Raw genomic sequence first — 12,395 nt, 5'->3', positions numbered from 1 at the left:
CTTCATGATTTCTTTCATGGCCATCTTACTCTTAAGAAGACCTTTGGATGACTGTACCGTATTCTGCCAGCGGAAGTCTGGTTGAATCATGTCTAAGCTGTTCTGTGGTATTATAAAATTAGAAATAGTTATAAGAAAAAAAATTTGCTTATTTGTTTACATTTCCTTCATAGTCAATACTATTTTTTCATTTGTTCTTGTCCTTTGGTATATTTTCAAACTCTTCCAAATGCAGGAGACTAGAATACTGATTAATAAAAAGAAACAGAGAGAAAATGAGGTGTATCCAAGTAGAAATTATTGTTTCCATTCTTTATTCTTTATTCAGATTAAAAAATCTTTAGTGTAACATAACTTTCCTTTTCCCTTGCCTAACTTTCAATATTTAAAGACCTAAAGCTAATCTAAGCAATATCATAACCTACACACTTGTAAGTGGCCAAATGTACAAAATAAGTAAGAACTTGAACAAAATTGGATCTGCAGCTTTTAACCCCATGTTTTGCTATTTTTAAGCACTGTTTTTGCAGCTCTTTTTGTAGATGAGAGTTTTCAAACTTTCAAATTTTAATTTGCAGTATATAGTTTATGTATGCCATCATTTTTTCCCCACTTTCTTACTCTGTCAGGAAGCCTGTAAATGCCACCCTCTTCATCTACATACTTTTCTTTATTTCAAAACAAACTCCTGGAATAAATTAGAACTTCCAAACAAGAAAGTTGCTGAAGTGTCTCTGACATTGTCATTCCAGAGCAAATAGTTTAGCCATAATGCAGTATGCAAGGGAATAACAGGGGTTTTGAGACTCAAATCTAGACCGCCTTGTAGACATTATTTCATTCTGGGTCAGAATCCTCCAAGTTGCGATGTAAATTTAGTCTTGAAAAATCTCTTTCGGAGCTTATGGTTCAAGCCTCCCTCAGGTAGCACTGAACCCAGTCAGCTTCCTTCTTTTATTTATTTATTTGTTTGTTTATTTTTTTGCTTGTTTGTTTTCATGTTGGAATTTTAAAGACTATGTGGGAGGGAGCTTTTGCCATTTTTATTAACATGATGTGTCTTGGAGTTGACAAGGAAGTATTTTGTTTGATTCTTTTCCAGGACTGCCTTCCTTGAAAGCAGAGTCAAGATGAAAAAAAATGTAAAAATGAAAACAATGGGGACACTGAATCTCAGAGAGAGATTGAAGATAGCTTATTCTTTTTGTTTCCATACATGTTTAAAACTTTATTCCTAAAGATAGGAATGACAGAATATCTGTGTTGATCTGGAGTCAGGCTAAGTTCTTAAGAAATACAGAATGCAATTTTTTGTCTTTTGATTTAGGAGTTACAAGAACTCCATTGTTTTAAGAATGGCATACTAACAGATGATGTTACGACATCTAACAATATCAGGGATCTCACCACCTGAAAGAAAAAGAGAAATAAAGCTTTGTTCAAGGTGGCATAAAGTTTATATGGTCTTTTCTACTTGTCTATGGTTTCTTTATTATTGTTGTTATTGTTGTTGTTATTATTATTATGCTTTTAAGGAAAGTTTTCACTTCTGCTGTTTAACCTCTGGCTCAGCTAAGAAGGAGAATGATCTGTAGGTGTCAGGTACTGACAAATAACATTGAGACACACTGGGACAAGGGAAAGTCTGCATAAAGGGAGCAAACAGTGCTTAAGCAGTCATGGAAATATTGTGTAACTTCTCAATGGAAGGATTTCCAATTTTTTGCTCATAAAGTTAGTTTGCTGTAGAAATACGTATGCTATGAAACTTTCCTCTCCCCTATAACTTAAGGCAATCTTTCAATGAAAAATTGTTTGTATTTATTGGTAATCCTTGTTTTCAGTGGTAACTTTGATGATCTTTTAATCAATAAACAAGTTTTCAGGCTAAACCACACAAAACTAGACATTGCTTTGATGCCTGTTTCTAAATGAGCTGTTGAATGTGATGTAGTATGTGGTGATGTAGTATGGGACTGAGAAAAGTCTCAGACTGCAACAATATGCAAATATACTTTGCATTGTACAAGAATTCTTAAGTAATATTTTAAACATGATAGAGTAAATTTGTATTATTTCATCTAGCAGTAGCAAGTTGAGAAGTTTATGAACACATATTAATAACATTTTTTTTTTCAAGTTAATTTTCACATCACATCTTTTTCTTCCTGTTCATCCTGTTTATCACTTGTCACATGACTTCCTTGATCATGCTAACTTTAATCAAGGAGGGAGTTGGACTAGATCTGAAAGATTTTTCGGTATATTTTAAGAACACCTTATTTTCAGGAGATTTTTATCTCCTGGTCTTGGTGTATTATGAATAAACATTTTAATTACAAAACTGAGTAGAGTAAGTACTAAGAGTACTCACTAGAGTGAGTACTAAGATATTACTGAAAGAATATCTTAGCTTGCTCTCTTTCTTACTAAATCAAAATCACATCCATCAAGATTGCAAGGCATCACATTTTATAAGTTAACCCCATGTAGTAGGGGTCAGCAGACTTTCATTTTGCCAACGATTCTGACCCTATTCTTTTTATAACCTCTTGTGAATTACTTAGTACCTGTTGTATTATGTCTGTTTCCACGTTTTTTTGTTGTTGTTGTTGTTTTTGTTTGCTTGGTTTTTTTTTTTGTGCTAAGTAGTCCACTTAGAATAAAATTATTGTGAGTTGTTCTATTATAAATGCAATAACATACACAAGCAAAGCAGAGTGAATTTTCAGTTCAATTACAGTGAGCTGGAGGCATAACTTATATTATTTATTGAGACTGTGCATCACATGATCATGAGTCAACCAATGTTGACAAAAATGCTTGACAAATAAATCCATAATAGAAATTGTTTTTAAAATGCTTTTATTTACAAAACAGTTAACATAAGAAGGGTACTACAGTATGTAAAGGAGAATGAACTGTTAAATTCCTTTTTCTGCACAAGAATGTTAATAGGAAGCTTGGATGTCTAGAATAAAGAGCTTGATTATATACAGACAGAGCTTTGAATATATTCTCTAGAGTATATTTTCTTGATGGCATATTTTTGTTGCATTCTGTAAAGCTTATTTTTAAACCTTTTTCTTATTTAATAGTAGCAGTATAGAAAGCAAGGGTTACAGATAATAATACTTGACTCTACATTTTATGATAGCAGAACAAAATGCAAAACAAAACTGTGTGCTTGCAGAAGTATAGCATGTTCCATAATATACTTCTCCTCATTGATGGGAGGTCATATTACCATTTGGATCAATACTCCACGATCGATTAGTGTGAAATGTCTATACAACTCTTTTAACAAAAGGAGGAAGTACAGTGTATAAAAAGCACATCAATATGCTTTCTCAGAAACTGAAGCCATTTTTTTATTATTATTATTTTTCAACATGTTTATTTCATCCACCCTTTTTAAATGGAATATATGACTGATTTTTTTTTTCTTTCTTCTCCTTCTCCCAGTAATATCACAAATAAACAAAATAGAACTTGAATGCCAAACGCATTTATAATTACTCAGGGGAGGAAAATGTGCATGTGAATGCACAATAAAAAACTGGTTTGAGATTAAGAGGTTTACTGCTATCTGTGTTTAAATATTTTCTCCAAAAACATGATTATTTTTCAATAAAATATTCCTCATAATTCTGATATTTTTTTTATTAATCGTGAATATTTCAAAATAATTTCAAAATATTTCCAGTGATTATTAGATACTTTTTTTTTTAATTTATTTATTCTGGTTTTTCATAGAGTTACATTTTACATGGTAGTCATTTATTTGAGAAATTTTATTTTAACAGTTAAATAATATTCAATTATATATCAACTTCTGAGCAGTTTCTTTATGCTGTAAAATCTGGTCTAGATTCCCTCTAAAAAAATAACATAGTAAAGAATATAAAAAATGAATATAATCATTAGGGAGACTCTACAGCCCTGTATTCCTGCTTGGTATATTTATAATTTTCTAGGAAGGAAGAAAATCCTGAAAAGATATGTGTTTTTCATTCAAGAAATAAGGGTGACAGTCTCATGGAGCATGTGGACTTGTCTGCTGATGACAAATCTGTCTCTGTACCAAACAGCATTTGGAGCTTCCAGTTGATTTAGACCTTCCAGGCTGACTGACAATATAGCAATGTACTTTTCTGTGGGCAAGCAATTTGCAGTTGGATTCCTGAGTGTAAATACCTTTATACTCCATAACTTTGTATTCATAGACAGATGCTGTAAGTAAATTCTCATCACGGTTTGCTTGCTTGGAGCTAGTTTCATGAGCAATGGTGCACTAAACATGTTCCAGACAGCTAGGTTTTCTTTCATGTGAACAATATTTTGCATAAACTGTAAATTTCTTTGACTTCAGTAACAACAGAGAACGGTTGGTCAAAATTCACTAATGGTAATTATTTGTAATTCAAACATAATTAATTTTCATATTGACCATGAAACAGTCAAGTTTAAAAATTTGCATGATAGCATGAAAATTGCCATCAAAACTTCAACCCTGGTTTTGGGGAAGACGGAATACAGCCAGCTGAGGTAACTAGCTAGTGAGGTCCCCAGTTAAACTGCTTTTACAGGCTTTGGAGTCCATCAGTGCTGGTCGGTTTTCAATTACTGCCTCGTAAAAGCACAGATACAAGCAAATGCAAAATGTCAGAAGTCAAGCAGGCGGACCAGAAGGCTGGCTTGCCTGACCAGGGATCTAATTCAATAACCTAGGCAGAAAAAATTAAAAAAAAGAATTATTTAACTTCGGTAAAAACAGAGAACTGTTGGTCAAAGTTCACTAATGGTTATTATTAATGGTTATTTGTAATTCCATAATTAATTTATATTTGCATAAATTTTCATTGACACAAATATTTTTATTTGAAATTAATAAAGTACAGTTGCTACAAGAGGCTACCATTCAAAATCTAACTAGAATCTGAGAAAAAATATAAAGGGTTTTATATTTGATTACAATTATTCACATTGAAATATCATAGAATTGTAGAATATCCTGAGTTGGAAAGGACCCGCGAGGAACATCAGGTCCAGCTCCTGGCTCCACATAGGACCTCACAATAATCAGACCGTATAACAGACAGCATTGCTGAAATATTTATTGAACTCTGACAAGCTTGCTGCCATGATCACTTCCCTGGGGAGCCTGTTCCGATGCCTGATTAACTGAATGTTCTCTCAATGAAATACTGTTTTATAATAACCAGTCTGAACCTCCCATCACAATTCCATACCGTTCCCTCAGTTCCTGTAGATGTCACCAGACAGAATAGATCAGCACCTGCCCTTTCGCTCTGCTGGCAAGGAAGCTGCAGGTTGCCATGAGGTCTTCCCCTCAATCTCACAGAATCACACAGAATTTCTAGGTTGGAAGAGACATCAAGATCATCGAGTCCAATCTCTGACCTAACGCTAACAGTCCCCACTAAACCATATCCCTAAGCTCTACATCTAAACGTCTTTTAAAGACTTCCAGGGATGGTGACTCCACCACTTTCCTGGGCAGCCTGTTCCAATGTCTAACAACCCTTTCGGTAAAGAAGTTCTTTCTAACATCCAGCCTAAAACTCCCCTGGTGCAACTTAAGCCCATTCCCCCTCATCCTGTCACCAGGAACGTGGAAGAATAGAACAACCCCCACCTCGCTACCGCCTCCTTTAAGGTATCTGTAAAGAGCAATAAGGTCACCCATGAGCCTCCTTTTCTCCAGGCTGAACAAGCCCAGCTCCCTCAGCTGCTTCTCGTAGGACTTGTTCTCCAGGCCCCTCACCAGCTTTGTCACCCTTCTCTGGACCCGCTCAAGCACCTCAATGTCCTTCTTGTAGCGAGAGGCCCAAAACTGAACACAGTACTCGACGTGCAGCCTCACCAGAGCCGAGTACAGGGGGACGATCACTTCCCTAGCCCTGCTGGTCACATTGTTTCTTATGCAAGCCAGGATGCTGTTGGCCTTCTTGGCCACCTGAGCACACTGCTGGCTCATATTCAGCCGACTATCAACCATCACTCCCAGGTCCTTCTCTGCCTGGCAGCTCTCCAACCACTCCTCTCCCAGCCTGTAGCTCTGCTTGGGGTTATTGCACCCCAGGTGGAGGACCCGGCACTTGGCCTTGTTGAACTTCATGCAGTTGACTTCAGCCCATCGGTACAGCCTATCCAGATCCTCCTGCAGAGCTTTCCTACCCTCAAGCAGATCGACACACGCACCTAGCTTGGTGTCATCTGTAAACTTACTGAGGGTGCACTCAATGCCCTCATCCAGATCATTGATGAAGATATTAAAGAGGACCGGCCCCAGCACCGAGCCCTGGGGAACGCCACTAGTGACTGGCCTCCAACTGGACTTGGCTGCATTCACCACGACTCTTTGGGCCCAGCTATCCAGCCAGTTTCTAACCCAGCGAAGCGTGAGCCAGTCCAAGTCAAGAGCATCCAGTTTCTTGAGGAGAATGCTGTGGGAGACGGTGTCAAAAGCCTTGCTGAAGTCAAGGTAGACCACATCCACAGCCTTTCCCTCATCCACCCAGCACGTCACTTTGTCATAGAAGGAGATCAGGTTCGTCAAGCAGGATCTGCATTTCATAAACCCGTGCTGACTACTCTTCTATAAACCAAACAACTCAAGTGACTTCAGCCACTTCTCATACGCCTTGCACTTCAGACCCTTCATCATCTTCATAACCTTCCTTTAGACACTCTCTAATAGTTATATGTCTTTTTATATTAATATAAAATACACAGAATTATAGAATCATAGAATTACTACAGTTGGAAAAGACCTCCAAGATCATCCAGTCCAACCCACCAATATCACCCACTAAACCATGTCCCTAAGCATCATATCCAACCTTTCCTTAAACACCCCCAGGGCCAGTGACTCCATCACTTCCCTGGGAAACCTGTTCCAGTGCCTGACTACTCCTTCTGAGAAGATACTTCTCCTAATTTCCAACCTAAACCTCCCCTGGCGCACCTTGAGGCCATTCCCTCTATACCTTTCACTACTTACCTGTGAGAAGAGGCTGACCACTAGCTCCCAACAACTTCCTTTCAAGTAGCCGTAAAGAGTAATAATGTCTCCCTGGAGCCTCCTCTTCTGCAGACGAGACAACCACAATTCCCTCAGGCACTCCTGATAAGACTTGTATTCCAGACCCCTCACCAGTTTTGTAGCCCTTCTCTGGACATGCTCCAGGGCCTTGATGTTTTCCTTGAAGCGAGGGGCCCAGAACTCAACACGGTACTCGAGGTGTGGCCTCACCAGAGCATAGTACAGGGAGCTGATCACCTCCCTGGTCCTGCTGGTTATATTATTCCTGATACAAGCCAGGATGCCATTGGCCTTCTTGGCCACCTGTGCACACTGCCGGCTCATGTTCAGGCAAGCATCGACCAACATCCAAAAATCCTGAAAAGAACAAAAAGGAAATGATCATTTTTCTAGAAAGTTTCTATTGCACTTTATTTATTTATTTATTTATTTATTTATCCCTTTAAACACAAAACCTCCTTCTCTTGTGGGAGAATAAACTAAGTAAATGTGTTCCCAAGGAAAGTTGTGCTACTAATATATTGCAGATAGTTTACATTAATTGATTGCTTGGAGGTGCAGGGCAAAACATTTCATTTTAAATATGATGCATGGTCCTAAAAGATAGGACTGTCAGATCAATAATTCCCTAGGTAAGGTAATTATCTTTCACTGCTAATTGCCTTTAAGTTTCTCATTGACCCATACAAAAGGCAAACTGTCAGTCTGAATATGTTGCCTAACTCACTACAACACCTTATTGCTGCTTACAAAGCTTCTATAAAGTGATACCTGTTGTAGAGCAGATAAATATTTGCATGGACTTCTAAAATATTTTAAACCAAAAATTTGATATTATATCAGTGTATGATACACTTGAGGCCATATGTGTGTAGGACTTTACTAGAAAATGTACAGATACAAATTTCAGTGCTTTGAAGGCACTGGCAAGATAAATTAAATTACGGGCTGAAAGATACTCCACTCCAAAGAAAAAAAGTAGCACATGGTCAGGTCACTGGGTGCATGTCACCAATCATAACTAAGATATGCTTGACTAGAGTCACTCAACTTCCACCTAAAAGGTAGAAAATAACATAAATTGGCCTAAGAGAGAGGAGATGCTGGGGAAGATACCATAGTTAGGGAAGATACCACCGTCAGGGGAGATACAATCCCCAGGGAATACACCATCCCAAGGACCTCCTGACCCCTGGGATCAGTGGATGGGCTGAGCCTCTTTTCCTCCCCTCCCGCCATTGGGATGCCTTTGGGTGAGATTTGACCACTTGATTATACCGTGTGTCTCTGTGGAAACTTAAAAATCTCTATAGAGACTTTGTGCCTTTTAACATGTTAATTCTCAGGCTGCACACCTGTGTCACCTGTGTATTTCATGCATGCTAGCTTGCTTTTGCAGACAATAAGTATCGCCGGCAATCCAAAGAACCTGTGTACCTGTTGCTGTAATAAATTGCACTTGAATGCATTATTCCTAGCCGTGATAGTTCTCATTAAACGCGACTAGACTAAGGGTGGTTATATGTTATTGGTTAATCCATGACTGTGGTAGTTCAGTGCTCTGAATCCAACCAGACCCCTAACGGTTAATGCGTTATTGGTGAATCCCACTTGACCCATAACGGTTAATCGGCTACACCCCTTAACATGACACCTTAAAATAAACAAGCAAAGTTCAAAATATCAGGTGCTACAGATATTAAAAAATAAAATAATAAAATAAAATAAAATAAAATAAAATAAAATAAAATAAAATAAAATAAAATAAAATAAAATAAAATAAAATAAAATAAAATAAAATAAAATAAAATAAAATAAAATAAAATAAAATAAAATCACAGAATCACAGAATTTCTAGGTGGGAAGAGACCTCAAGATCCAACCTCTGACCTAACGCTAACAGTCCCCACTAAACCATATCCCTAAGCTTTACATCTAAACGTCTTTTAAAGACTTCCAGGGATGGTGACTCCACCACTTCCCTGGGCAGCCTGTTCCAATGTCTAACAACCCTTTCGGTAAAGAAGTTCTTTCTAACATCCAGCCTAAAACTCCCCTGGTGCAACTTAAGCCCATTCCCCCTCATCCTGTCACCAGGCACGTGGGAGAATAGATCAACCCCCACTTCACTACAGCCTCCTTTAAGGTACCTATAGAGAGCGATAAGGTCGCCCCTGAGCCTCCTCTTCTCCAGGCTGAACAAGCCCAGCTCCCTCAGCTGCTCCTCGTAGGACTTGTTCTCCAGGCCCCTCACCAGCTTCGTCACCCTTCTCTGGACCCGGATATAATAATAATAATAATAATAATAATAATAATTATTATTATTATTATTATTATTATTATTATTATTATTATTATTATTATTATTATTGTTGTTTTGTTGTTGTTGTTGTTGTTGTTATAATAATATATTAATATAATGTAATATAATGTAATATAATGTAATATAATGTAATATAATGTAATATAATGTAATATAATGTAATATAATGTAATATATAAAATATATAAAAAATATATAATATATTTATATATATAAATATAAAAATATTATAACAAAATATTTTAACAGTAACAATAACAATAATAATTTCTAATCTGCAGATACAAGTATTAATTTTATTGTACAAAATATTATATCTCAAGCTAATTTGAAACACCATTTAAGAAAGCAAAAACAAGCAAGTATTTGTTATCTTCTACCTGTAAATTAAATACACTAGTCTACAAAGCCTATGTTAACCTTTGAAGGTACTAGCATATTTTTTCACAAATTTATGAATATTTAAAGAATATTTAAGAATTTTAATTTTTCTCATTTGTGTGGTTCAGAATATGTAATAGGAGCATTTTTCTCTCTATTTTTTTCTCTTTACCCATTTTTTCTTACTGATTTTATTATAAATCTTTGGGTAATTATAGTATTATTCATTTGTATGAACACTAAAATTTTACTGAAGTTAAATATAACCATGAAGAAATCCTGTACACAGGGGGAAACATTGGGGAAGATATAATTATGTTATATGTTAGCCAGCGTAAGTATAATTACGCTGGCTAAGTCAAAGTCACTAGTGCAAAATTTGTAAGAATTGCTTTGTTTTAGAATGTTTGTTTGTTTTTAGTAGATCTTTCCAGAAAACTCTAGTTTAGCACTAATGTATATGTCTAATACAATGTCTATGAAGTGTAAGATATGAGATTTAGGTTCTGTATTTTACAGTTTTATTTTGATGAAATTAGTAATCAGATTACTTGGTCTCATTGCTGTGACTCTCACCATCCTATAAGCACATAACATGGTACAAAGCTTTTTAAACTTAACATTAAGTAGCCACAGAACAAGCAATTATATCACTGGGTAACAGGTTCTACTAATGCAGAAATATTTTAACTCTTTGTTCTTTGTTGTTTCTACCAAGTACATAGGAAAGAAGAAAACATATTTTCAAATTGGAAAATAGTTTTCAAATTAGTCTGGAAGATAATTAGTTTATTATCATTAGGTACAATGTATTTTAACTTTGTAAAATTTAAAACAATAATACCAAAACACAGAATTCTAAATAAATGAGGATATAAATAGGGTTTCTCAAATAAAAACACAGCTTGTCAGCTTTTCTTCTTTATTTCAAACACGATCACATATTTATAGTGATTTTAATCCATTTCTGCTGTCCAAAAGTTTATTTTGTCATTATATTTATACCTTCAGTACAATTAACAATACAATGTATGGATAAAACCAGAAATGTCAACATAGAAAATGAGATATCTGTGATTAATCTTAATAATAAGAATGTATTCTACAAATATTTTCATAGGAAAGAAAAAAAGATCTTGGAAGGTTTTAATACATTAATCAATAAAGAAGGACCATATGAACATATACATGTTACCTACATTGCTGGTCTTTGATTATCATAGTCTAATGCACAGAAAATATTTTCACAAAACTCTGTACAAAAAGAACAACAGTTTACAAATATTCACTTTCTCAACAATCCCAAAATAAAGCTGGTTACCTACATTCATTATGTATTTGTTGGACTGCATCTTTTTCAGTTTGAAGGACTAAAAAACCCACTTTCAACACAAAGCCAAAAGCTGGTTGTTACCCAAAAAGGAATTGTAACAGATTTATAATTTAAGAATTATCATTTTCCCAGATGTGCTACTTAAAGAAGATAAACATGATTCTACAACAACAACAACAACAACAACAACAAGCTATAGCTGCTAAACATAAACTTGCTAGTTATTATAACATTATCTACATTCACTCTGTTACTCTCCATGTGATCCTGTTGTTTGTTAGTGGCATTGTTTTGAGGGAAGGGGTGTTAGAATGACTTTGAAAATAAGGGGTTGCTCCAAGTCACACAAGGCTCTTCTTGTGGTATTTTTAACATGATCACAACCCAATTTTTCTATACATATCAAGGTTTACTTATACTGGCTAGTAAAATATATACGATGTCACACAATTATGTACGTAGCTTGGATATAAAATAGTTTTCTTAACAGTTGAAAAAGTTAAAACAGAGTTCAAGTTCAAATAACATCTCATGAGTCATGAGGCCTGTATGTTAAAAAGGCTCAAATCTTGTGGCTTGTTATTACTAATGATGACACAAATATTTAGAGGCTAAAACATTAAAATATAATCAGGAGGTTTATGCTAGGTGCTACCAGTAGTGGTGGTTTCTAAAGTAGTGAACAGGAGGAAGAAATTTTCCTATGGAGTGAGATTTGGAACTTCAATCAATTTCCTAAAAAATTAACTGAAACAATCTCAATATTGCTAACTGTCTACCTTCTTGCAAAACACCATAGAAACATTACAGTCCATTCTGCCTAACTCTTGTTTATGGGGAGGGGAGGGAAGGGGAGGGAGAAGAAGAAAAAAAAGAAAAAAATAGAAAAGAGGAAAATTTTGAACTATCAGCAAGTAATTGTAAGACAATTGGAAATGCATAACAGACACCAACAATTACTTAAAAGCAATCACTCAGATACTGCATCACAAGGTTCATAGGCAAGAAAGAGAAATATGAACTCAATAAAATAACTCTGAAATGTTTTTCTATAATAAGGTTTTGAAGAAGAACTGTAATTAATGGTTTTATATCAAAGGAAATTTTATCTGCCATGTGTGTAAAAATAGATATTTTCAAGAGCAGCCTGAAAAGAGAAAAATACAATTCCAAAATGTGCAGATAGCACTAAGCAGTAAAAGATTTCAAGTATGTTAAAATTTGAAATGATGGTGGAAAATGAGTAAGTTACAAAATATTGAATGAAATTCAGCAAGAATTAAAGGGAT

The 12,395-nt window shown here is 35.4% G+C and overlaps 1 long non-coding RNA gene across 1 annotated transcript; it reads right to left on the bottom strand.

The window, feature by feature from the left end:
- Positions 1-2,848: 2,848 nt before the first annotated feature.
- LOC311427840 lies at positions 2,849-7,777 on the bottom strand. Its single transcript, XR_014687591.1, has 2 exons — positions 7,028-7,777; positions 2,849-4,727 (listed from the first exon to the last, which is right to left on the bottom strand). It is a non-coding gene; the product is annotated as an uncharacterized lncRNA (long non-coding RNA).
- Positions 7,778-12,395: the final 4,618 nt, after the last annotated feature.

Source organism: Aythya ferina (assembly GCF_964211825.1).
Source record: "Aythya ferina genome assembly, chromosome: Z".
Taxonomy (NCBI): Eukaryota; Metazoa; Chordata; class Aves; order Anseriformes; family Anatidae; genus Aythya; species Aythya ferina.
Note: the sequence above shows the minus strand (reverse complement) of the source record. Positions and strands in the feature narration are given on the sequence as shown.